At 32.6% G+C, this 12,364-nt stretch overlaps 1 long non-coding RNA gene across 3 annotated transcripts in view; it reads right to left on the bottom strand.

The window, feature by feature from the left end:
* Window positions 1-12,364, bottom strand: part of LOC128247593 (uncharacterized) — a 37,643-nt gene that overhangs the window by 14,267 nt on the left and 11,012 nt on the right. For 2 of the 3 annotated variants that reach the window (XR_008263933.1, XR_008263934.1), the window contains exon 2: window positions 5,564-5,852. This is a non-coding gene — a long non-coding RNA (uncharacterized LOC128247593). Of the gene's footprint in view, window positions 1-5,360; window positions 5,853-12,364 lie in introns of those variants that run through there. The other variant, XR_008263932.1, reaches the window with a different exon arrangement.

Raw genomic sequence — 12,364 nt, 5'->3', positions numbered from 1 at the left:
TATATATATATATATATATATATATATGAGTGGACAATTAGCAAAATTGCTAGAGTACCGGCCAGACAAACATGTGTTTGATGTTTAGCTATAGATTTTTATATTCTGAGTTCAAATCCTGTTGAGGTTGACTTTATCCTTCTTCTTTCTGAAACTTAAATGAATAATTACCTGCTAACTACTACAACTGATATGATTGACAATTGTATCTTAGCTCGAGCTTATGAGAGAAATTAATGTATATATTTAACTAGAATAGTGAATGATAAATTCAGTAGGATGTCAGTAAAATGGAAGATGAGTGGTGTAATTAACTTCATAACTGACAGAAGAATTTTAAGAAGGAAGTCAAAAACTCTATAATAATGAAATACATTTAGTTTCTATGTATGTACTGCTACAAGAATACAAGTATATTTTATTTCTTAAAACTTGCAACTCTTAATAGTATGCTACAGTAGGAAATAATGCCAAGGCACACAAGCTGTGACCATTCAGATCTTTTTCCTCCAGCAATGGATCTAATATATTATGAGATTTAATTTGTAGCATCTACAGAAAGAAGGAGCAGATATACTGTTATTCTGTTGATTCTACAATCACCTCGAAGACATATATATATACAAAAATAAGAGGAATGACCAGCAAAAGTGGACTCCTATATGCTAGAAATAGATGCCGAATCAGCTAACCACGAAGAGAACATATTTTTACTGAGAACATATTCTTCGTGGTTAGATGATTCGGCATCTATTTCTAGCAGATAGGAGTCCACTTTTGCTGGTCATTCCTCTTATTTTTGTAATATAATTTTAATCTTCAGATTTTTTTAAATGTGCTAGACCACTGGTTTTAATTGATTAATATCAATTTCTACCCTTATTATTAAATTTTATATATATATATATATATATATATATATATATATATACACACACACACATTTATATATGTGTGTGTGTAAATATGTATATACATATATATATATATACACACATTAATCTATATATACATGTGTATGTGTGTACATATATATATTTATTACTCGTATGCAAGAATGCTGTTGACTTCAAACCTTTGGTTTTAACTGCCCAAAACTTCAAAGTCACTGTCAACAACATTTTTATATAAGAATAATATAAACAGACAGAAAGAGAAATAGATATATCATCACCGTCATCATTTCAGGTCCATTTTTCCATGGGTCAGTCAGAATTCCTTCAGGTGAATTCTCTACATGTTGATGCTCTTCTTGACATGACAAGACATTTTTCACAAAATATTGGAAATGAAGGACATTGCTCACATGATGGTGGTATTTGTCTTACAATTCCACATTATTCAAGGCAAGGAGGCAGTAACACACAGACATACACAGACGCGTGTACACACACACACACACACACACACCATACTTGCACCTGTATATAGTGTAAATTGTTATATATATTCTTTTATTCTTTTACTTGTTTCATTCATTTGACTGTAGCCATGCTAGAGCACTGAACAAATCGATTCCCAGGACTTACTCTTTGTAAGCCTAGTTCTTATTCTAACAGTCCCTTTTGCTGAACTGCTAAGTTACAGGGACGTAAGCACACCAACATCAGTTGTCAAGCAATGGTGGGGGTACTGAAACAAGTAAAATAATAAAAGTGTAAAAGAATTGGTCTAGTTTATCTAGCGATAAACTAAATCTAGAAACATGAGATAATCATTTAACCAAACACCTTTAATCAGAGAAATATTTAATTTTGAAATGGAGGTAAACTTCAAAATTGAAATGGCGGTAAACTAACTACATTGCCATATAAATCTGTCCTATCAATCTCAAGCGGGAAACACAAACTATCAGTAGTACTCATCAAATTTTAATGTTGGAACACAAAATGTTGATCTGACACCAATGTTGGTGTCAGATCAATAGCACTTGTGCCACTGGCACGTAAAAAACATCCACTACACTCTCAGAATGGTTGGTGTTAGGAAGGGCACCCAGCTACATAAACCTTGCCAAATCAGATCGGAACCTGGTGCAGCTCCTCAGTACACCAGCTTTCAGTTAAACCATCCAACCCATGCCAGCATGGAAAACGGACGTTAAATGATGATGATGATGAGGATGAGGATGAGGATGAGGAGGATGAGGGTGATGATGATGATGATGATGATGAGGATGACGATGACGATGACGATGATGATGATGATGACGATGACGATGACGATGATGATGATGATGAATTACTTTTAAATATTTGGTGAACTATTTCCTTGTAATGGGTCTGCACAAGAAAATTTGTTCATGGCAATTCAACAACAATGGCAACTATTATTTTATCAATATTAACCTTAATTCAATTTTACTGATTGCTATTCCACTATCAGAATTGTCTACCAAGTGACATGTTTTTAATGACAAGTCAAGTTCACTGATCACATTTGATGTCCTACAGCAGATTTAATAAATCTTTGAGAAATGTTAATTGAATGGAAATAATTATTAGAAAGTGAACATGATAAGAATTTAATTAGAAATTAGCATCCAGCATCTTACATTTCCATATTTATTGTAAGATTTCATTCTACTCCACAGATGTTTAAACATGATGGAAATTCTATATTGAAGATGTATCATATTTCAAGCGTTAATTTGTTCTTAATGAGTTTGCAATATTCAATTTTTCTTAAGGTTAATTAAACTTTGTCACTTTGTAAGTTGGTGAAATAGGTTCCAGTGATTAATATATCAATTAGATGGGGTGCTTTAGTGTGTAATCTATTTTCTACATTCAAGCTCCTATTCCTATCCATATTATCAGAATGTAGCAAATATTCTCCTGGTTCTTATCTTAAATCATCATGACACTCCGCATTTATTCACAACAGTCTCTATATCTTATAAAGTAATCTTTGTCTGGTAGAGTCAGTAAAGAGGAGGTCTAATATGATTCAAACATGCCTGGAAATATCATTGTGCTACAGGTGACACACACTCTTTAATGCATGGACTACATTCTCTTTTAACAAGTAATTACATCGTGGAAAATCTATTGAAGCTATCTAAAAATGCACAAAATCTTTTATATCACTTTTCATATATTTCTTTATATGCCAAACTTCTCATCATACCACTGCTACTTGGTTACTGGTACAATGGTATGACTAAAATTTTCAATAAATAAATGAAAAGTTAATGTAATAATTTTTTATTATGAGTTCTTAAATGGTTAAAATGGTTCTTTTTTCCATGATGTTACAATTTCTACACAGTCTCAGATCAAGTCATTTGGCAATCAAGTACAACTCTGAAATATTTTTTAATTAACTTTGATATTTTCATTAATTCAAATTTTGGTGTAATGTCTCCTGCCTTTCTTGACCATAATTGATCATTAATCCAACCAGTGTATTTATTTATTAATTAAAGCATCTTGGTTTACTACATTAAGTACACCAACACTAATATTTCCTTAAACTAATCTATGACACAGGCATAGTCAATTGTTAGTCATCATTTTTATTTTACCCCAACACTGCCTTGATCAAATAGTCCTATAATCTAAGGTGATATAGATCTAACTATTAAATTTTTATTTCATTTTAGTAACTGTAACACTGCATTATTGTATGCATTTTTTAGAGGGTTGGCTATACTTTAAGACAGTAGTGTGTGAAATGAGAAAATGTAGTTAGTTGAAGCTTTGTTTAAGCAGCACCTAGAAGATTTATTATCTGCGACTTGAACTTCATTGCTATTTTAGCTGTCAACATCATCATTTTTAATGAGGTTGCAGTCTTAAAATTTGAATAGTGAAATATGTGGTTTTTCATTTAAAACTGCAGGAGTATATTAATGAAGATCTAGCAGCTATAGTGTGCACATTACATGATTACAGAGAAAATTTTGTAAGAGTTCTAGTCTTGAATATTGTTTAAATATGACTAAACTTTTTTATAATTGTTGCATTTTATATTAGAATCCTTTTATTTTACTATACAATCTACATGTATAAGTAGAGTGTGAATTTTATTAAATTGCTAAGTTTCCAAAGAAACGAACATGAAGTATCCAAATGAGGTGTGTAATATATATTATAACTGCTATTTCTAACAAATAAATAGCCATTCCCAGTTGAATGAAAATGACATACACAAAATTCACATGTAAATTTCTTTGTGTGTGTGAATGTATATTTCCACACATGCAGGTGAGTATGTGAGTATGCATGCACCTGTGTACATATATTATATGCAGTTTAAAAATTTAGGTATTTGTAGCCAAAGACAACATTTTCAAAGGTAAATTTATTTGATGTAGTGATATATTTACGGTAATTATCTTCTTGTATATAATTACACATGCCAAGTATATATTGTCTATGTAGCCACATTCAAAACTGTCAAATTATGCTTCTAATTAGATAAACAAGCAAGTGAGATTGTTAAAATGAGGTGGAAGACCAAAGTTGCTTCATTAAGCTAAATGGTTTCCTAATAATGGAAGTATTTGTATATGGCTTAGTCAGAAAAGAAAGAGCAGTATAAATAACCTATTGCAGAGTTCCTGGCTTTAGTTAGAATGAGTGGGAAAGAAACCAGTATCTACAGGTTGGAAGAGTAGTGCATAAGCTATTGGGTTATCTTATCTTCAAACTTGGTGAGAAAACCAGCAACAGAATAAAGTCTATTAAAAGGACCCACCACTAAAATATCAGCCTCTGCTCTTGGTCTTGTACCACATCTCTGGTGCTCCTGAGCCACTTATCTCTCCTCTTTTCATAACCCATGTTATGTCTACTATATAAGCCCCACTCTATCCACTACACATGGCATTCCTCCTAGAATGTTGGCTCTCTAGAATTCAATCCATGCTTAAGTCTTTCCTGTTGCTGTCAAATTGCAACAGATAAAGCAGAAAATTAATGGCATAAACTGACAGTCTCAAAGAGTCAGTGAGGTGATGGACACTGCCTCTTTCCCCAAACCTAGCAAATTAAAAAAGAGCCAGGTTGATCTGCAGTTAATCTCAGCACCAGATTAAGCCCGTCACACAATAGCACATACTTTCTAGGTGAGAAGCTTCCGCACACTTTCCCAAATTTGTCTTGTAATGCTTGCAGTAAGCTGAGGCCTATGACAAAAAAACATACAGTATGAAGTGATGTTGAACTTGGAACTATTTGATTATGGAGTAAACTTTCACAACAGCTATTCCTGCACCCATATAGTAATTAAGGTCTTTTCATATAACTGACGCAGAATTTGAAGAAGCTTGTAATTTCTCCATTTGTTTGTAAATAAATATTAAGAATATTAAAATGAAAAACAAAAAGTAAAAATCAATAAATTCAAAATAAAAATAGAATTATAACATGACAGAAATTTTATTGCCATTTCAAGCAGCCAGTGAAGCATCTGTCAAATTATGCAATTTTACTGAATTTAATTTAATTGAATTCAAATCCTCACTGAAACCATCATGTTGTGCCCATGAGCAATGCACTTAGTCCAGCTTGTATCAGCTTCATGAAAAAACCAAAAATATGAAAACATGTTAGCATACCTTAAGGAGAGGATGTCTCTAACATTTTCAGCAAAAGCCTTTAATTGGAAACATTTCTTTGCCATGCAACAGCATACATGTGTATTTTGTTGTTTGCTTTTTGTTGGATTGATACTTGTTGATGCTGTCCACAACAGTTTTATAGTGAATTGTATTTGCTTCATTTTACCAGTCTAAGAAAACAAACCCTTGTTTCCTCTTTTATAGGTGATTATTTAGCAATAGGAAGGGTACTTGGTTGTTAGAACATGCAACCATGCTTCTGAAAACATTTTCTACTCATGCTAGCCTGAAAGTAAAACAGGGAAAAAACTTGTTTTTCCAACATTAATTGAAAATCTTGTAATTAATTGTTTGGCAATTGATTGATATTCTTAAGTACGATAATTTTTTTAAGAAAAGAAAGTTGAAAAATTTAAAATAGAAATAACTTTAAAATGATTGTTCTGTGAACTTTAAAAAACATGTCTGAGTATTAGTTACTGAGGGAATTCTTGAGTTTCTGTGTTGAGGGTGAGAAATATTTAAGCAGCAAGACTGAATTGCAAGTACAGAGGAACTTGTGGAGTGACATTTATTATGAGAAAAATAGTGAATCTTTAATGTTACAAATTCTTAGCTGTGCTATTTATAATTAAATTGCTGTTTTGGCCTTGAAGCTTAAGCCACATTTTATTATAGGTTTTTAAAAACGTTTTCATTGGGTGATTTCAAATTGAAAGACAGCAAAATTTCTTCTACAAGGAGGTGATGCCCGTCCTTACCATATTTGGTGGATCGACTTGATAAATTACTGCATTAGCTAAATACCCTATAAACTACACCCGAGTGTCAGAAAAAATGTAAAAACAAATTGAATAATGATAGTAGATGAGGAGGTCACATAGCTGAAATGTTCCTTTTGATACCAACCTACTGCTTGGTTTTATGATACAAATTCTTTGTTTTAAAGTGATCTAAATTAAAACTTTCCTTCAAAATTTCATGTTAATTTGTTATTTTATTTTTCTATTATTTTACAAATTAATTTAAGCAATGACAGTGTATTTAAACATAAATTTGGTAACAAAAGGGTTAATCAGAGAATATTGCTTGATCAGAGGCAGATTTGGCATGTTGCGCAGCAGCAATAACACTAATATCTCTATCATCACTTTATTCATTTCTGTTGCAACTACCACAAAAATCTGTGGGCTTACAGAAATACACAGGGCAGTGAAGAATGAAAGAATGAACAGGCAAATAACTGGCATTGGTTTGGATTATAGTTGCTATGTATTTAAACGTAATTGCTGAGTTGCTACAATAGAGCAGATAAAAAGAAAGTAAGAAGGTGAGCAAATACTCTCCTACAGCTGTTTCAAGAATAAATGTGTGTATGGTGTATTTCCCTTCAAATGAAAATAAGCTATCTATATAGTAGCATTTTATTCCATCTTAAGAGAGAACTAACAATCAGTTCCATCGTTGGAGAGAGAATGAGGTTGATCTTTAGTAGTAAGCTTTGGTCTACCACTAGCTAGTGTGGGGGCAATGAAGAGAGCACAGCATGACCAGCCTATTATATTTCAAATCATATAATTCACTGCTTCATACTAGATTGAACAGTATGATTCTCAATTAGGTGGAGACTTGGTTTAACAGGAAAGAAGGATCTACTCTCAGGACAAAGAACTCTTCAATACAAGTTGCTCACTCTTGGTTTACACAAAAGCAACAAAGTGCTGGTGATGAGTATTTATGAACTTACTTAGCCCCAAAGAATTAACAGTTAAATTTCACCATACTAATTTTTTTGAATAAAGAATATACTGGATAATGTAGTCATTGACAAAATGCAGCACAGTAAAAATTACAGTGCATGGTTGGAACACTGGTCAGATGTCAGAGCACCTGGTCAACTGATTATCAACATGATCAAGAGAGAAATGTTTGGCCATTGCTTGTACACACAGGACAACAACATAAAGATTTTGACATACTGGGTGCAAGCGTAGCTGTATGGTAGGAAGCTTGGTTCTCAACCACATGGTTCCGGTTTCAGTCTCACTGAATGGCATCTTGGGCAAGTGTCTTCTATTATAGCCTCATGCCAACCAAAGCCTAGTGAGTGGACTTGGTACATTGAAACTAAAAGAAGCCCATCATGTGTGTGTGTGTTTGACAACCGATGTTGGTATGTTTACATCCATGTAACCTTGTGGTTCAGCAAAGGAGACTGATAGAATAAATACTAGACTAAAGAGATGTTCTGGGATCGATTTGTTCAACTAAAACCCTTCCAGGCAGTGCTCCAGCATGGCTGCTGTCAAATGACTGAAAAAAGTAAAAGAATAAAAGAATATTAGACCCCATCAACATAGTAACATCCAACACAGGCATGAGTAACCTTGTTTGGGAAGCAGGTTGCATAAGACACAACTCATCTTAAGGTGGGCTGCATTATTAAAAAAGAATTCAAGATAATTTTTTGGTGGTGTGCCATTCAGAGAGTCCTGCAGACTGCAGGTTGCTCTTGATTGGTCTAACACACTGTTGTTCATGAAAAGCCCCAATTTGTCAAAATTCAGGCTGACAAACTGCTATATTCAATAAAGTTAAATAGTTTTAAATGATTTTAAGCTTATCCAATACCATGGTGAAGAAAAAATAATTATTTGGATGAAAAATCCTTTCTCATCTCATTAATAATGAGAAAAGGAGCATAAAATTATGCTAATGCTTTTTTCATTTTATATTTTTTATTGGCATTTATCTATGGGTGAGCTGCTGGTCTATTCAAGCTTGTTGATCAACTGATGTAGATTTGTACAAATAAAAAAGGTTACAATTAATTTTTGGCTAGTATAATTTGTATAAATAGAAATAAAATTTGCGAAGGAAATTTAACTGAAATTGGTAATTCCTATGAGTTTAGCTAATTAAGTGAAAAGGTGATGCATTGAATGCTATTTACAAAAGTTAATTCCTTCCTCTAAGCAAGTGAATTAACTATGAGAGATTAATGTTTATCTATATGACACAGGTTCAGTTGATCTAAACCAATGAGAAGGCTGGAAAACAGCACCATTTGAAAGTAGAAGTAAAATCCTTCTTCCTCAAATAAAAATAACAAACAATGATTCAAAACAATAAAAGAATGTCTATATTCAATGAGCTTTATGTTAAATTTAAGAGAAGAAAGAGAATAAAACTAATTGGAAAATGATAATTATTTGAATAAATATAAAGCTGATACTAAAATGATTTTAAAAAATTATTTTAAATAGCATTTCTTAAAATACAGTAAAGTGAAAAATATTTAAAGAAATAGCATGTTTTCAAATCTTAAAATACAAGATATGAATGAAAAAATAGCATTTTACCAAAATAAGTTAAAATATAAGATATAAAAAAAAAAATTGCCAAAATAAGTTCAAAAATATAAAATAAATTTTAAAAAAATAAGATTTTATCAAAATAAATCAAAACATAAAATAGAAAATAGAAAAATACATCAAAATATTAAAATATAAAATACGAATTAAAAAGCATCATTTTATCAAAACAAGCTAAAATATCAAATATATATAAAATACATATAAAATGTATATAAAATACAAAACATACATAACTAATATTCTATCAAAAATAAGTCAAAATAAAAATATAACACAGAATAACAATTTTCCAAAATAAATTAGATGAATTCAAACTGCCATTTTTTCCACTCATTTTATTATATTTTATAATATTTTATATTTCATTCTGAAGAAATTTCTTCTTGTTTTTAGAATAAATCATTGGAGTGTAGATATGGCATCTAGTATTTTAGATCAACAAGTTACTATGGTTCAACAGGCTTGGATTTGTGGAGGAATTTTTGTTTCGTTTTTGTTTTAACTTTTGATAAATTAGTTATGTTATATATTTTATTTATTAATTTTGTTTTTGCTTTTATTTAGCTTGTATCTGAAAACCCTTCACAAATTATTGCTATGATTAATCATTGGTTCGAATAGATTTCTGACATTATAAATACTATGGTTCATAATAAAGCAAAAATAAGCTATTTCTTTCTTATTTAAGAAAAATAGCACACCCTTGCTCACAAAAAAAAGTCATAAAATAAATACAGAGGAAACAAATTTCTCAGCTGGAGTGTGGAAAGTCTCTTTCTCTCTCTCTCCCTCCCCTCTCTCGCCTTCATTCTTTCTTTCTCTGTCTCCCCCTTCTCTCTATTTCTCTGTCTCTATCTGTCTCTCTGACTCTCTGCATTTTCACTTTCTTGGAGAAGCTGATGTTATTCACATATCCTCCTCTTGCAGAAGCACATACATGATACACACTCATTCTTTTCACTCTTTATCTCTTTTTCAAACATACACATATGCACACACATACATAAATATACACTCATACACAAGCATTCTTTCCCTCAAATTATCTTCATTTGGTCAAAAAGAAATATCCCAATAAATATACATGCACAACGAACATGTAAATATATTGTGAAGTTAGATAGATAGATAGATAGTGAATGTATGTATATATATATATCATCATCATTTATATTTATATATACCATATCACACACACATATCAACATATATATACCATATCACACACACACACACATATATATGTATATATACATATGTGTATGTGTGTATGTAGGTATCGTGTATATCATATACATATCATCATCAGCCTCATTCTTTAATGTCCTCTTTCCCACATGTCTACATGCACATATATGCGTTTATATGCACACATACATCGTTTTAAGTATCAGTCAATATGAATAAATTACATACAAATATGTACAAATATCTAAGAATAGCTGTAAAAGTTTTGTTTGATATATGCTGAATCTCATATTTATCACATGATAACACAGTTCATAAGTTTATAACTTATATTTCCTGACAGTGTGTCCAATAAAATGCTTGACACATCACACTTTTAATAGGTGCTGGTATGGTTGTGTAGTTAAGAAACATGTTTCACAACTAACGATCAGATTCTAGGTTCAATTTCACTGCACAGGCACTGGCCAAATATCTTCTTTTTAATAGGTGCAGGTATGGTTGTGTAGTTAAGAAACATGTTTCACAACTAACGATCAGATTCTAGGTTCAATTTCACTGCACAGGCACTGGCCAAATATCTTCTACTATAGCCTTGAGTTAACCAATAACTTGTGACCAGTATTTGGTAAATAGAAAGTAAACAAAACTATAACAAATAACCCTCACTAATCTTAGAAAACAAGAAAGGCGTTCTGCATATTCTGGTCTTACTATTATTCTGTTACTCTTCATCTCCACATTTTTCTTCACTGCAAGTCATCTCCTTTCTTCTATTTTTCCCCAATTCATATGTATCATTGGCCACCACTCAACCAAACTCAATTGTTTTTACAATTGTTACCTACTTTTCTTATCACCCGTCAACATTTGTTCTTCATTATATTCACCCTCCCATTCACCATCTCTAACTATATCTCACTCTTCCATGCACTGTTGTAACCGCTATCCACTTACACTTTCTGTTCTCCTATTCCAACTCACATGTAGACATGTGGGAAAGAGGACATTAAAGAATGAGGCTGATGTGTCTGCCTTGACACATCACCACTATTTTTATCTCTTTCCAGCGTCAATTTGGACACTCCCATCTTTTATTTTATAATGTAGGTAGCTGTGTAACTTTTCTAGAGCAAAAAGAATACCTCTTCTGTTCTAAATTTGAGAGATGAGGAATTATATACATTATTTACATTTGACGGATATTTGTCCTCATCTTGTTTGTTCTCAGCACAATGTTATCATCACAAGGATGGTATTCCATTATGATCTATAGTGAGCTGTAGAGGTTCAGCAAGTCATCTACTGAGCTGGTTCCTTGTGGATATAATCAGTCCATTAACAGGAAAGTCAACATCATATGTGAAGAATTCCGTCCACTTCACAGAATTTATCAAAGATACCCCCACTGAATCCAACCAGATGATTAGTCTAGATGTGATAAGTCTGTTCACCAAAGTCTCAACTGATGAAGCACTGTCGGTGATTAAAAACAAACTGGCGACAGACATCTATCTAAAAGAACTCACTAGTATACCAATAGGAAACTTGATGGAAATGTTGACCTTCTGTGAAGAAACTACCTACTTTAGAATGGACACTGATATATATCAACAAGAAGAGGGTTTAGCTATGGGTTCACCATTATCACTGATAATAACCAGGGTACTGGCATCAGCCACGTTCAGATGGTGCTTTTTTTATGTGCCACTTGCACGGGACCCAATGAGGGACTTCTGGTATTCACCATATTTGGATGGTGCTTTTAACATGCCACCGGCACGGGAGCCAGTCAGGGTGCCATGGTCACAGCTACGATATTGGTTTTTCTTGACTCAACAGGTCTTCTCAAGCATATCAATATCACTCAACACATGAGGGGTACTCTTAACTGGGCCGGACATGCATGTGTGCGATCTCACTTTAGTTGCCAGGTCTTCTCAATCACAGCATATTTCCAAAGGTCTCGGTCTCTTGTCATTGCCTCCATGAGGCCCAATATTCAAAGGTCATGATTCACCACTTCATCGCATGTCTTCCTGAGTCTACCTGTTCCACAGGTTCCTTCCACAGTTAGGGAGTAGCTCTTTTTCACACAGCTGTTCTTATCTATACATAACACATGACCATACCAGTGCAGTTGTGTCTCTTGCACACCACATTTGATACTTTTTATGTCCAATTTTTCTCTCAGGGCAATCCATATATATATATATATATATATATATATATA

The sequence above is a fragment of the Octopus bimaculoides genome, chromosome 4, assembly GCF_001194135.2.
Source record: "Octopus bimaculoides isolate UCB-OBI-ISO-001 chromosome 4, ASM119413v2, whole genome shotgun sequence".
Classification (NCBI taxonomy): domain Eukaryota; kingdom Metazoa; phylum Mollusca; class Cephalopoda; order Octopoda; family Octopodidae; genus Octopus; species Octopus bimaculoides.
Note: the sequence above shows the minus strand (reverse complement) of the source record. Positions and strands in the feature narration are given on the sequence as shown.